The following is a 14,005-nucleotide window of genomic DNA, read 5'->3' as shown; positions in this document are numbered from 1 at the left end:
GTAACATGCTCACTGCACACGTGCTCAGTTGTTTCATGTGTTTAGTTACATGTGCTCAGTTACATGTGGCGATGGCTGCAGTAGGAAGCCCCTGAAGTCTTCTTACTCACAGCAGTAACAAATAATTACCGATTACTTGATATAAATACAGCATAATTAGTAACTCGGTATATTATTTATAATAATAATAATAAACCCAGTTTTTGCCTTCTGCTCTCACGCTGGCCATATGCTAGACTTTGGGGGGCAAATATCACTTCAATCCACTGAAACGCATCTATGTGAGAAATAACCATATGCAAAGCAATGTGCTGAGCAAGCGTTCCTCTCGGAGCCATCTTGAGGCAGAAAGAAGGTTGACCCACCTTGTAAAAGCAGGTGGGAGACCCCTACATCTAGACAAGGAACGGTAGAATCGGAGCCCAACGGTAGAATCGGAGCCCAAAGAGACCAGGCCTTCAGGAGGCCGAGGAGGTTTGGGGCTTGGTGATCACCGCGTCTACGGATATCTTCTCACCAAACCTGTTCTCCCGGCACGCTTGACACAAGCGTGCTGACCAGCTCTCACAAGCAAGCCGAGAGCTGTGCAAGGGCAAACGTGTGGGCTGATGGTGTGGGTGAGACGTTTTGTCCTGAGCCTCCACGCACACCAGGGCATTCGAAGAGCACTTTCTGTTCTCTGAGCCTGATATTTTTAGAGCCTTAATGCCTCAAAGTAGAAAATAAAACTCAATGGGAGTTTTAGCTTGTTTTTAACTTCTGTGTTTCCTTGGCAGCCGTAATATTATACATAGTAAACATCTAGGGTAAACCAAATAGTCACATGGAAAAATGATATTTCACACCTCTATTTTGGAATTATGTGCAAATTTTGCCACATCCCTCATGTCGAATATCACATAGTTAAATTGCTAATCAGTTCAACGTGGCCAACTACAATTAAAGTCTTAGTCATTGTCCTATTGCAAAGAAATAGTTGATTGCTCAACTCAGATAAAATGTGTCCTAAAGGTTGCTGCTTTACAAGCAGTTTACCGCGCTGACTTACGTGAAGCTGTGAAAACCAGATTAGCAATGGCTTCAAACAGTGACTAGAGAAATGGGATCCTCTGTCAGAGGCAACAGAACAAACATGAACACTGTGTTTCTATCAGAAGAATTAAACTCAAAGGCCCCAGCCTCTCAGTAACTGGGCACTAGAATTCTGGGGCCCGTGCTGTAGAGCTGCCATGCTGAAACTGCCCCCTTGGGGGTCAAAGGGCAAAGTTGACTGAACCAGCTGACTGGTGATGGGACACCCCATCCGCCTTTAGCTTTGGCTCCTCCTCTCCCTGTTGTGGATTTCCTTGTTCCCACGCTCCCTCCCGGCTTCCTTTCCATCCCACCCCTGCCTTTTGGTCTGTTTCTGCCAACTTTTGTTGCAGGCTTCAGCCTGAGATCCTTTCTTTCCTCCCTACCTCTTTCTCCTTGTTTCTCTCAAGACAAAACTGCACTGTGGTCATTAACAGGATCTGAAAGTAGATTAAGGCCTCCAAGTCTGCCTTTCCATTTTCTAGCTCAGTCGACCTTGGGTAAGCTACTTAACTTTACCCGATGCCATTACTGTGCATTTAGATCAAGGTTCAGATGGAAACAGACCCCTCCCTATGGGAGACCCTGGGAAATGGAGGTCTACAGAGTAGATCAGGGTGGGCACTGCCAGTTCTTTGAGAAGGCAGACATGTCTAGCTGGTGAAATGGGATTACAATTTGAGAACTGGTGGAAAATCAGTTGAGGGTTTCACATTCAAGCATTAGGTGCTGCTGGTTTTGGTCAACGGGGCCTGAGGTGGTGAAAGCATACCAGGATGTGGAACAAGGGAAGCAGCCAGCCAGAACCTGCTGACCCCTCCATCTGCCCAATACTGCACTTAACCAGATGATCTTCAGAAAACAGTGGATGAGCTTTCCCTCTGCCTCCCATGTCCCACGGAATAATCATACCCAAATCATACAAGAAAAAAGATGCTGAGGGGTTAGGGATTTAGCTCAGTGGTAGAGCGCTTGCCTAGGAAGCGCAAGGCCCTGGGTTCGGTCCCCAGCTCCGAAAAAAAAGAACCAAAAAAAAAAAAAAAAAAAGATGCTGGAGACCGTAAAGTCGACCTCAATAAATTAGTGGAGTAAAAAAAAATTATATGAGTAATGTACAAAATTTATGAAATACAGTTATTAGTATTTCATAAATGTGGAAAGTTAAATGAGTATGTGCATGTGAGGAAAGCACTTTTCACAGTGACACACAGTGAGTAGCCAGTGATGACATTCATGAGTCCCCCCTGTCTCGGCTCCTTCCTGTGTACTCTCTGAGAACCATCGCCAGATTCTAACACCATTGCTGTGTGGCCAGTGTGTGTGACAACAGGGAAAGTCTAACAGGAGAGGCCTCACATATTCTGTTCTACACAACATACACTGCATCTCTCTAGACTTCAACAGTGTGACGCTTTTAACAACAAGGTAGCATCACTATTCACATTAAAGGATGATACGTTGAAGCAGAGAGTACACATTTCGCTTGTCCAAATCACACAGGACTTACACACAGCAGTAGAAACACAACCATTTCAAAAATTTAGTGTCTGTGGTGTATGGTCTGTGTGTGTGTGTATGGTGTGTGGTGGTGATGGTAGTGTGTGTGTGTGTGTGTGTGTGTGTGTGTGTGGTGTGTATGGTGTGTGGTGGTGATGGTAGTGTGTGTGTGTGTGGTGTGTGTGTGTGTGTGGTGTGGTAGTGATGGTTGTGTGTAATGTGTATGTGTGTGGTGGTGATAGTTGTGTGTGTGTGTGTGTGGTGATAGTTGTGTGTGTGTGTGTGTGTGGTGTGGTGGTGATGGTAGTGTGTGTGTGTGTGTGTGTGTGTGTGTGTGTGTGTGTCTCACAGGTGGAGGCTAGAGAACAGCTTTTGAATGGCAGTCAGTTCTTTGCTTCCACTGTGGGTCTCAAGGGCTCCCATGGTCCCTCTTACCTGCCGAGTCATCTCACTGGCCCTAAATCCAAGCATTTTAAATACTGTTTATGAGCAGGAATAATGGTTTGGGATAATTCTAATGATCAGAAAGAATTTGGTATGGGGCAGGTTAGACAAAGCCTTGATCAAGCCACGAGAAAGCCAAGGTAATTAGTGAAGTGGCTGTGAAGAAAGTTGACCGCTAGTTCATAATTAGATGCAAAGTTTTCAAACCTAACTGTAAAAAACTTGCTGTAAAATGACCCCCATCACACCCTTGAAAGCCTTATGATTTTCCTCCCAGGAAAAATCCCTTACGTTATTCTAGCCATCAAATCACTTGCCCTAAGTTTAACCCCAAATCAACTCAAAGACTGTGCTCAGTGGAGTTTGCATTGTAATGCTTTTTGTGTTTTCACATGCCGATTACAAATGTCCGCCAGCCTTTCCCTAGGATCCTGCTCCCGGCTCTCTCATAGTTCCTGGTTACCCACCTCATGCTAGAAAGCTGATGGGTGCCTAACCCCTGGTCTCCAAGGTGAGGAGAGGAGAGCTGGTACTGACCGCCACGTGGAAGTCAGTAGGCAAGGAGTATGGACTTCAGTCTCTCATGCTGTCACCTCTCTGGCCCTGCTCTCTCAGCCCTTACCCCAAATCTTGTACAGACACATTCGATTTGCCCTCTGTGAGGCAAGACCCGAAGTGTTCCAAAGGTCAAGTACGCAAACGACACGATCTTTCTCAGGTGTGACACGTTTTGTAAAATGAAAAATTCGGAGATATAAGAGTTGATTGCATGAAGAAAAATCAAAGGCTTGCCCCTAAGGAGGTCCCGGACGATCCCTAAATGCCCTTTAGATGGGCTACGATATGGAGGGTCGAGGACACCAGAATGATTAGGTATGGTGTTCTGATACGGCGATAATCAGGCCTTGCGTATGGAGACTACTTCTCTCCAATACTGCGAGCGGGGAGAGCTGGGTGTGGTGCTTTACTGCAGTCCCAGCCCCCAGAAGCCAGGACACGATGGGGAATACAGGGCCAGCCAAGGTGCCAGAGCAACGTTTATCTCAGTGTAAATAATTAATTCAAAATAGTGCCGTGTTCAATGTTTAACTTAACCGAAACCAGAAACTGCAATAAAACGACTCGTTCAAAAGCCGTATTTGGTGTTTTATAATAAAACTGGCAACATTTGCAGCATATCATTTAAAATATGGGTGAAGGTAACCATAAATATACTTGATAGAATGGTCCCTTTTCTGTGGCGCTACGGAGATATCCCGGATTAGATTCATGCGTGCTGTGAGGAGACACGGGAGGGCGGGACTGGCACTTGAGACTGGGGCCTGCAGGGGCCCCTGGCGTGCTGCACCGGAACCTGGGCATGAAGCACGTTCCTTACATCCTCACTCTTAGGCTTCACTGAAGAGTGTCAGCACTAAAGACATTTTGCCAGGGATCAGGCAATAGCTTGATCCTCGAGCACGTGGCTAGCACGCAGAAGGCCCTAGGCGAGATCCTCAGCACATGGGCAAAGCGGCAGGTGTTGGCCGGAGAGAGAGATTTCGCCTACTTGGTATTTAAACGATCACCTTTAGTTAGGCATAAATCTACAATTTTATTTTCTTAACCTCTGGAAACTTTGTTCTCGGAAAACAAAATATCTGTTTATAATCTGAAGAATAAATTTAACTAAAATCCTTGGGGTTTTTTGCATATATGTAAAATACATACATGTATATATGGGGTGTACACATGCCACTGTATATGAAGTCACAGGACCATCCCCTGAGTCAAATCCCATCCCCCCAGGGCTTTAGCTGTACCCGTTTGCAAAAGAGCAGCCCCACTAAGTGTTGCTTGATGAGACCCTCAGTGAGTATCCAGCGCCTCCCCATCACCTGTTGAACAAGGCTCTGTCCTCACTGGTCATGACTTGGAGGTGGGGCTAGAGCCCTGGAAGACTCCGGGAGGGGGCGCTTTCAGTCTTGAGAACTGTTCCAAGTGTAGGTGAGCATACAGAATACTAGACTCGTAGACGTCTACAAACGAAGGTAGCCAGGTCACGTATTGGACGTTTTGAAGAAATAAGAAGTGTTTGGACTAAGTTCAATCCATGCATGCGCAGGAAACAGTTCTTTGAAAACACCTTACGTCACACAGTTAATATTTAAAATGACGGCAATAGTAGTGATCTGACAGAGCTTGTAAAAAATAACATCCTCCCGGGGTAGAACTTTAGAATGACATGAACCGTGCTCGCCAGCAGAGAGGTCTACAATGACAGGGATACTCTTTAACCTGTGCTATCAAGCACGGCTAGACCACGGGTGACTAAGCTTCGAAATGTGGGCAGTACAACCAATGAACAAAGGAGCGCTACTCCAGTGCACTTCTAGTTGGGCTAAGGCTAAGTCTCAACAGCTACCTGGGCTATATTAAGCAGTAGCTGTTGGGTTTAAGCAGTTCGGTCCCATAGTGTTACTGCTGAAACCTGTTGGAGAAATTTCCTTAAATTGTTCATTTCTTCATGCATATAAATATTCATCTTAATGCACTGTTTTTACAAATATTTGCTGGATGTTTTCTTTTTTCCAGACACTGGGACTGTAGTAGTAGTATCAGCCTGAAGCCCTATCCTCACGGAAGTTGTATAGTCATACGGACTAGAAAAATGCCAATCAAATAATGGCACAGCTGGTAGGCATTAGAAGACCTCAGTGTAGCACGATTGGCCTTTACGGCTGATTGCTTTGAAGGAAAACAGACTTCACGATCTCTTTAATGTCTTTTGATTCATCCCGTGGAAATGGCCTGTGACCTGGGATCGGAGGGATGTTTGATGCTATGAAAGGGTGGATTTTATCAGCTGACGCTTCAGAGACTAAACGGGGTCAGCAGACGTAAAGCTGGGCATTCTTCATACCGAGTACGTAAACAAAGCCATGAGTTGTCTTTAGAATGAAGGTGACTGGAAGCTCTACAGCTGTCAAGGCTGAAAGCAGAACGGCAAGCCCCAGGGTTTTCAGGGAAGTCTCCAAGTCGTTTTGACTCACTGTAGAAAGCAGAGGCCTCTTTAAGAGCCTCCTGTTATTAAATAAAGTATAGAAAACACACATGCACACATCCAGAGGTCAGAAGTTGGGTGAATTACGTTTCTTTAAAGAAATACTTTTGAGAGGTTCTTGGAAAAGTACTTGCCTACTGAACACTAGGGAGGGTGTGGATATAGACAAATTGTGTCTCTTAAAAACAGGGCATGTAAAACTGACCCTGGTCTCTTACAGTTACATTTTCCCACCTCCCTAAGAAGATTACCTGGGAAACCAGTTGATCCTAGGGTCCAGGAAACAAAAGCATCTGAGAGGCTAATAAGTATGAATTAAAATCTTGTTTGCATGTAGAGTTCAATCTCCCTGGAAGTTTTAACTCATAATCAAGCTTAACTTGGAAATGATATATGATAATTTGAAAATAATTATGCTGCCTTCAATGAGACGCCACTAAAGACAGCTCTGAATTAAAGTAGGACGTGACATTCCAGTTTTAGCTGCTGTAACTTTAATTTGGATTTTATCTCAGGATAGAAATGTCTCCTCAAAACATCCCAAGCTGATGAAGCATCCAGGCAGGATTTCGTCCTCCTTCAAAGTGTGCAAAAAACGTAGGTAGCAAGCCACTGGGCAATGGCTTATGGGTCTACCCAGACTGGCTGAGTGCTGCCAGCGGCCTGAGCATTTTTCTTTCGCTGAAGCGCTTCAGAAAGAAGATCTGAGTTAAATAGATCACATAGATACATCGAAATAACATTGTGTTTAAGTAGCAGATCACCGGATAGTGCGCTATGGAATATTCTGTGGGAGCGGTTGCTACAGAAAGCCAGTGAGAATTCTTGGGTCAATACATCATTGAAGGGTTTGTTTCAACCAGAAATGTCAACACTATGTCCCTCCCTCTGTAAGCAGGGGTGGGGTGTGGGGGTGGTGGTGGGAGGGATGGAGGTGGGTGATGGGGGGCAGGGTGGAGAGGTGAGAGGACACCCCCCTCCCTCCAATCAAGTCCACTCATCTCCCAGGCCCTGGAACTTTACTGATTGCACTGAGTTCAACTTTCTGTCAGACCCTCAGGAGATGCTCTCAGACCTCCTCGGAGCTGGCACCCTCCAGGAGGAATTCTAGACCGCCTTCTCATCAAGCTTCCCGCTGAGTAGATGTCTGTGAAAGGAAAGGCAGAGAGGAGAATTTCAGTTCATCTCCTGGCTGGTCATTGACCACCTCTCTGCCTACTCACCTTACAGGATGCCTGCTATATTCTTACATCTTTTTTTTTTCTTTCTTTTTTTTTTTTTTTTCCGGAGCTGGGGACCGAACCAAGGGCCTTGCGCTTGCTAGGCAAGTGCTCTACCACTGAGCTAAATCCCCAACCCATATTCTTACATCTTAAAGAGGACCTGCAGGAGGACTTTCCCCTCTCCGTTTCCACGGGATCCACTCACAGGAGTGTTTATTTGCCTCCTGGGCCCTTTGTGTATTATTACTTTTGAGGAAGTAAATGAATAAGTGGCAACTGGGCCACATCCCCTCCCTTTCCTCCTCCCCCTTCCCCTCTCCCCTCCTCCATCCCTTTCTCCTTCTCTCCAGTAAGAATTCACTGCTGTTCCAGGGACTCCCTAGGTTTGTACCTACTTTTCTTCTAGCACCTGCCATTTCTTGGAGTTGTTGTGTGTTTCTCTTTTAGATTAAATCTTTGAAGGTATGACCTATGAGTAGTGCACCCAGAATTCAATAAATATTTGTTGAATGAATTAAAGGATTTATAGAGATGCATTATAACAACTAAAACTCAAATTTAGATAAAAATAGATCCATACCTAAATTCCAAAGAATCTTTCTCACTCTCTGTCTCCCTGTCTCCCTGTCTCTTTCTCACACACACAAATACCTATCTATATGGACATATAAGACTCTCATGATGTATGTAGCCCTGAGTGGCCTGGAACTCACTGTGCACCCCAACATAGCCTTGAACTAGCAATCCTCTTACCTCAGCCTCCATAGTGATGACAGGACTACAGTCATGCACCGCCATGCCAGGCTTTGTCTAGCTTCTGTTTATAGATCTAAAGCACAGACTTTAGTTTCTTGCAAATGTCAAGAAAAGCTTTAGGCAAAATAGATTTGTCTTGAGCAGGCCGATGAATGTATTAGCCACTTTGTGTCACCGTGACCAAAATACTTGACAGAAACAAATCAAGAGAGGAGATATTTGTTTGGGCTCATGGTTGAGAGGGTTGAGTTCATTGTGGAGAGGAGAAGAGGAGAGCTTGGAAAAGGAGCAGTTGACATCAGGGTGGGCTTAGGGCAGAGTAAGCAGACCGTCCATGTTCTGATGGCTTACAGAGCTTATAGAGAGAGAGGGAGAGGGAGAGGGAGCGGGAGAGGGAGAGAGAGAGAGGGAGAGGGAGAGGGAGAGAGGGAGAGGAGAGAAGAGGAGAGATTCTTCATTAATCTAACTGATTCTAAATCTAGTCCAAGCTGGAAACGCTTGGTTTACATGGTTGTGGAGGACAGAGTCAGAGAGCATGTGTGAGGTCTCCTGCCTGTCATGTGAATCAGCACTCCCATGCATGGGTAATCCTGTAACCACTTACTGAGTGTTTACTAGGATAGATGCCTTGGGCATCCTCCTCTTCCTCCTCTCACCCCCAGCTGTGATGTTCAGCAGAATATCCAGGACTAAGGAAAGGGACTTCATTTGGGCTCTTGGTCCAAGTCCACGGTTCTGGTTACATTCTGCATCATAATACAGTGGGAGAGCAGTAAGGCAAGTGGGTATTTATAGAAGAGTGGTGAGGTGGTTAACTCCCCCGTAAGTACCCCACTTCCATGAGAAAGCCAGTCCACTCTTTCACGAAGAATCTCTGAACCACTTACCTTGGGGACCACACCTCAAGGTAAGGTTCACAAGTGAGGAACCTTACTCACGTCCTGCCATAAGCATTTTCAATTAATCCTCTTGGTTAGTGAAGATGGTCTAGAAAATCAGGTAATGTACGGCAGGTCACAAAGCCAGTAAGAGGGGAAGTTGGGATTTGAAGATTTGACCCTGAAACTTATTGAGAGGTATGTCATCTTGAATGACAAGGCATTTTTCAGGTTCACGGGAAGAGGGTGATCAACGAGGACCGTGTTTGTTTTTATCTTGAATTGTACAGTGATATAATATACTGATAGAAAATTAGTATATTCAGGGGATGCAAAACGTAGAGACTTTTTGTAACAATGATTTCAGTGTAGTGAGAAAATATTCCTAAGTCCCCAATTTTCATAAGGCACTTATAGAAATAGTAGAATGGGAAAGATAAAAAATTTAAGGCAGGCATAAGACTCCTGTCGTCTTTTCTGGGGTGGGAAATGGGACGAGTTTAAGATCAACCCAGGTGTGTCAGTGTCCTCAAGACTATCCCAGGCCCTACTTTAAAATGTGATATAAAACCTGTAAGTTATTTTGAAGGTTTTGAGAAGGCCGATATGGTAAAGTGTTGAGAACAGAGCCCGCCATGTAATAAGCATGACATGGGTTCTCCCTAGGAAACAAAGGCTGAAGAATAAAATGTTCAACCTGTGAAGTCACTCGGGAGTCAGTGTTTAACACTTGTTTAAGCTTAGGGAAAAACACCCTAGCCAAACATCTAAAAGAATATGTAGTTTCCTTTTTCCCCCCTCCTTATTAGGAGTTCTGGCATATTCTAAATCTATTAATCACTATTGGAAAACACCCACTAACACACTCAAGTTGACTACTGAAGTTGGTGGTTAGTGATCTCTCCAAATAAAAAATGTTTAGATTTGTTCTTCAAGAAAATGCAGCCGAGCCTGGCAAGTAGCCTTAAAGTTGGGCTAGCACAGCTGGGCTAGCATGGCTGGCCCTATAAGCGTGTAAGTTCCAGTTACAGACTTCCTGTGGTAAAGCAACATCTGAATCAAGTGTCTGAAGAACACCGTGTGATTTAGCAACATTGCCAGTTATATTACAGCATGTTTGGAGAAGTTGTCCCTGGACCAGCTGTCACGGTTATTTCTTAAGAGTCTCCCAATATAAGCTTTCCTGAGGTCTCGTGAGGACAGGATCTTTATCTAGGGCTCTCACCTCTGCAGGCTCAAGATAGACACTATACATCTTCACTGACTTTAGAAAGGGGAGAAACCGTTAATGCTACAGTTTGGTCTTCCTAGGAGTCCACCTATGTGATTATTGCCACAGTGAAAGCCATCCCTGAACAAACTTCCAACCCCCCCTGGATGTTACACGAAAACATTTTTCAAATAAATGATGGCTAACAACCTTGATTATTATTTGAATTGAATATGGTGACTATAAGCCCACTCCAGTATTGTACCAAACTAAATCCCCATGGTTATGTTCTCTGGCAGAGATAAAGCAGATTCCCGAGTGGACAAATGCGGGGCAGAACAATTGTTCCCACCAGTTGCTCCTGACACAAATGTTTGTTTGGGTGGAGAGGACGGTGCGTTTGCTGCTCAGGACAGGCTCCTTTCTCTTTATGTTCTGTAGACTTTCTTGCTGAGCTAATGTTACTGATCACTTGTGTGGAGTCCTCAAAGCTGAACTTCCCGGACTTTCAAGTAATCTCTGGTCAGAGGACAGAGGAGTGAGCAGTAGCCACCTATCTTTGACAGGATTGCTGCAGTCCTGCTGTACTTTCCCAGTCTGTTCTGGTTTGGACGTGGGCTGGGTGTTCTTTCCCAGAGATCCTCAGAGGGAAGGACAGTAGGACACATAAGCCGTCGTGTGGAAGCACAGCCCTAAGTCTGATCTCTTTAAATGCAAGAAGCTAAAGAATGAGGGGTTGGGGATTTAGCTCAGTGGTAGAGCGCTTGCCTAGCAAGCGCAAGGCCCTGGGTTCGGTCCCCAGCTCCGGAAAAAAAAAAAAAAGAATGAAATTGCTTCTTCAGTGTTTTAATATCTCAGTTCCCCAAAGTTTAGCCAAGGGCTGAGGGCATACTTGTATCTTGGGGTCATGCCTGCAGCAGGAAATCATGCTGTTGCATGCCTCCCTGGGCACAGTGTGAAACCGTCCCAGGTAAAAAGAGGCATGACCAATGAGCTTCCGATGTCCTGGCCTTTGTGTGGCTGCAGCAGAACTGGGGTTACGACTAGCCCGAAGACAGATGGTGCCCAGGAAAAAAGGAGACTGAAGGCAGCTGGGTTACCAACTCCGTGAGTGAACTGCATAGGACACACCAGGAATGGGACACAGTGGGTGTCACGAGTGAGGGGGAGATCTTATTTTTTTTAAATATCAGGTCAGCCTATATTGGGGATTGGCAGTTCTCTGAGTTCAAGGCCAGCCTGGTCTCCATAGTGAGTTCCAGGACAGCCAGGGCTGCACAGAGAAGCCCTGTCTGGAAACAACAACAACAACAACAACAGTTACCTAGGAGGAACAGGACACAGTCTTTCTATTTTCAGCACATAAATATCAGCCAACAATTTTTTTTTTCTAGAGAGCTCACTGGTTTGGGCCAGGGAAATAGTCACTGTCGTATTTTCACTGTCGTATTTTCACGGGACTCTAGATTTAGGTTTTAACCCTGGACCCCACCCCCACCCTCATAAAAAAAAAAAAAAGTTCCTGGAAGCCATTGCAACAGTGTTTCCTTTGTCTGTGATACAGTCTTAGGAAAGCACCCTGGAAAGTCTTCGTCTATATTCATTCTTTCAGAGGCTTTGGGTGTAAGGAACCAGAGTCTCACTATGTAGCCCAGGCTAGCCTCTTTGTCCCGAGTGCTGGGATTGGAGGTATCTGTACCACACCTATCTGCAAAGCTGAGTCCTTAATCTAGGCTTTGGTCAGTTCATACGCTTGGCCCATGATAGTTCAAACTGAAGGGAGACGTTACCTCCCTGTTTGCTTCCAATCTAATTTCTTCTTACTTGAAAGAGAAAACGTCTTAGGGCCAATCACTGTGAATAGTTCATAAGTAGAAAATAGTAAGTTCAGAGTCAAAATAGCATAGTTCATAAGAAAGAAAACGATTAAAAGAGAAAAAAAATCAAACTTGACCGTTGGAAAGGAGCTTGGGTTTCCTGGCCTCACCTTTTAGCGGGTCGCAGTGGGGCCCTCATAACTTTCTTGGTTAGGGACTGAGAATACTTAGTCTTTTAGAAATGATAGGACAACCCGATGGGCACTTCTCCTGTGACCGTTAAGCACAGAATGAAGTGATTGCCACTTGTCTGGAACATCTGACTGGGGAGACAGTAGTGTGGGCCATTGCCAGCCTGGTTCTTGACTTGCCTGCCCCCATGGCTTTCACAGCCTTGACTGGCCAGGAAAGTGCATGCTTCCCTTTTTTTTTTTTTTTATGCTCGAATATTTGACTCCTTTCTTTCCCTGTGAAATCAAGCGTTGCAGAGAGTTCTCAGATCTAAAGGAAAATGTTAAAGATGTTTTAAAACTAGAGGGTAAAAGCTCCCTGTGTCCTGAGCCTCCATTCCTTATAATATCCACCACCAAAGTCTGGTTCCTGTTCCCATGGGTCATCTGCCTCTTACCCAGTGGCTCTGAAATCCAGAATTCTTTCTGCCAACCAGAATATATCCATATCCCGTTCCTAGATGTACTCTACCCTTTCCTATAGGGCATATGTTTTTAAATTGATAGGTGATACATCTATACCCCAACTATCAAGCAGTAATATATATTTTTTTTTATCTCTTTGAGGCTGAAGAGTTCATATAGTAAGGCCATTAAAGCAATTTAAACTGCTTGTGGGTTCCGTGTGTGGTCACCCTTTAACCTTGTGCCAGTGTTTCCAGAACTGTCCTGTCCCTGAGAGGGGCCTTCCATGTCAGTGCTTGTGTGGTACTCTACATACCTCTTCCTCTCTCTCCCTTTCCCTTCATTCTTCCCTCCCTCCTTCTTTTTCTCCTGTCTTAGTCCCTGCACACCGTCACTCACAACCTGGGCTTACCCTCTTGTCTAGAAGGCAGGAGAGGGAGGTGGGACTGATCAGTCCATCTGGGAGACTCAGACTCTCCCTTCTTCGCCAGAGGGACCCTCTGCTATGCTCAGCCTTAGATCCTTCCTTTTGCAGACCGAGATGGCTAATGACACTACAACTCCATTTGCCAGAATAGTCCTTGGGGACTTTAGTGTACCAGTCGGTAGCAAGCTCCAGGCCTCTGGGAAGTTTCCTTGCAATTTTCTTCCCTGACTATCTTTATCTGTATAGAAACGTCTAGTTGTCTCTGCAGATTTTGATTGGGTGAATATGAGAACATGTTATCTTCACCTCCCCACTACTCCCCCCCCCCACACACACACAGACACACACACAGAGACAAACACACACAGACAGAGACAGAGAGAGACAGAAAGACAGAGAGAGGAGTCAATTCTCAGAGACTAATAATCTAAAGGTGCAATCCCCCTTCTTCACTGCACGTATCTGTTCATATTGCTGTGCCTACAGGGAACTAGGCTTTTCCACTGTGTGTGCAAAGCGCTTTCGAGGCTTCTCCCCTCCAGCTCCTTCTGTGAGAGATTCCCTCTGCTTCCAGGTCTAGGGGAGACAGTAGAGTCGGCCCAACTGAACATTGTCATCCTGTGCCTACGAGTGTGGTCCTTAGCCTGTCCGAGGTCAGACAGATAAAAGGAAAAGAGCAGAGCTCACCCCACGAGCTCACCCCCAGGCCCTTTGAGTCCAACAGCAGTCCAGCTGCACCCACAGGGGTTCCCTTGATTCCTTTCCCATTCTTTATTGTGAAGCTGGGGGTCTGCTCTCCATATCTGCTACTGAGATGTGTCAAATATAGCAGCAGAGAAACCTGAAAGGTCTGTCTGGGTTTAGGCTCCAACTTTCCAACTAAAAAGGGCAGGATGCATTTGGGTGGGTGGGTGGGTAGGTGGCTCCTGAATGGGATTGGGGACAAGGAGAGGCAGTAGAGGAGGCCTAAGCACTCTGAAGAGCTTTCGTACATTTCCAGGAGC

The sequence above is a fragment of the Rattus norvegicus genome, chromosome 14 (assembly GCF_036323735.1).
Source record: "Rattus norvegicus strain BN/NHsdMcwi chromosome 14, GRCr8, whole genome shotgun sequence".
In the NCBI taxonomy this organism is placed as follows: Eukaryota; Metazoa; Chordata; class Mammalia; order Rodentia; family Muridae; genus Rattus; species Rattus norvegicus.
Note: the sequence above shows the minus strand (reverse complement) of the source record.